Here is a 1,693-nt window from a genome sequence, read left to right as displayed (position 1 = left end):
CTTCTCAATGATAGTGCATTACGAGATGTCAAAATTCCACCTCGACCAAGGCTTCTGATTCTAGACTATGTTAAAAGGCTTTGGCAGGAGATCCTCTAATTCAAGCTCGAAACTTTGTAGTAATGACACGTGTAAATTCAGGAATATCATGTGCAATGAAAAGAGCTCGTGGTGGCGTGGAAGATGTTCAGACCAGCATGGTAGCTACCTTTCGATCTGGGGCTATATTCTCTATCGTCAGTGGCGTCAGTGGCCCAAATGTGGCATCCAATGCAGTTATGACATGAGTTTTTTTTTTCTCTCATTCAAGGAGGCATGCATAAGCTTGGTAAACTTGCCCAACCTCCACCAGATGATGCCTACTATTTGAGGGGGAAGGGAATATTGCAGAATTTGGACCTAGTTCACCACCTGAAGGGAAGAAGAATATACAGATGATGATGGTACTATTTATAAATGGGATCATAAACTCAAAGCTTGGGTGCCTCAAGGTGATCCTGTTCTTGAGAATCCACTTTATGGAGCTGAAGAAATGACGTTCGTACATGAAGACGAAGTGTTTTCAACCTTGAAGATTGTAGAAGAGGCAGAAGAAAATACTCCTCCAGAAGAGGATATTCAAGGAAAAAAAACACTTGCTAATAAGCGGAAAGCAAGTGATGAAATGGAAGCACAGGTTGCAGATGTGTTTTCAAAATATGGTATCATTAAGGAGGACCCAGATACCAAAAAGCTCAGAATCAAGCTGTATACTGACAAGGGATCAGGCAGGCCTAAAGGAGATGCACTTGTAACTTTTTTGAAGGAGCCTTCTGTGGACGTGGCTATCAAGCTTTTGGATGGTGTCCCATTTCCTCCTGGTGATAAGCAACCTATGACAGTCTCCCATGCCAAATTCGAACAGAAGGGTGAGGTTTTTATAAAAAAGGATGAGAATAAGCAGAAAAAGAAGAAACTGAAGCAAGCAGAACAAAAAGCCCTTGGGTGGAGTGGCTTCGATGATGCTAAGAAGCAGCAAGCAATGGGTGTGCTTCTGAAAAACATGTTCACACAACAGGAGTTGGTGGTGGACCCAAATTTGCTCTCAGATTTGGAGGCAGACATAAATGAAGAGTGTAGTAAACTTGGTGCTATTGAGAAAATTCGTATCTATGACAATAACTCACAAGGACTAGTTCTGGTCAAATTTAAAGATAGATAAAGTGGCCTCAAGTGTATTCAGATTATGAATGGTCGCTGGTTTGGTGGTAGACAAATTGAAGCACTTGCCGAAGGTTGAAAAAGGACGCGCTGATATTGGGGGGGAGGAGCTTTTCCGGAGGGGGCTGATTTTTTTTTGAGACGGACTGATAACTGCTTATAGAGGTTGGGAGGAGCTGCACAGAGAGGATGGCAAGATAGAAGGGGACCTCGATGTCAAGCTCTCATCATATGCCAAGTTAGGGGGCCTGCTGGGGTTTGCTGCTACTCGCCATCTCAGCCTCTTAAGAAGAAAGCCGCCTTTCCGATCAGCTTCAGAGCTCTTCGCCTCTCAATGTGTTGGTGGTGGGTGACTGGGGAAGAGAAGGGAATTACAATTAGTTAGCCGTAGCTTACCAGATGGGCATAGTGGGGGATTTGCTTGGGCCAAAGTTTATCATCTCCACAACAGATAATTTTTTACGAGGATGGACTCACTGGAGTAAATGACACT

At 43.7% G+C, this 1,693-nt stretch overlaps 1 pseudogene; it reads left to right on the top strand.

The window, feature by feature from the left end:
- The first annotated feature begins 315 nt into the window (after positions 1 to 315).
- LOC148039970 (uncharacterized) lies at positions 316 to 1,279 on the top strand (annotated as a pseudogene).
- Positions 1,280 to 1,693: the final 414 nt, after the last annotated feature.

Source organism: Lygodium microphyllum, chromosome 2, assembly GCF_053477565.2.
Source record: "Lygodium microphyllum isolate KBCC chromosome 2, Lygodium_microphyllum_v1.1.10, whole genome shotgun sequence".
In the NCBI taxonomy this organism is placed as follows: Eukaryota; Viridiplantae; Streptophyta; class Polypodiopsida; order Schizaeales; family Lygodiaceae; genus Lygodium; species Lygodium microphyllum.
This window is presented reverse-complemented; position numbering and strand designations above follow the sequence as displayed.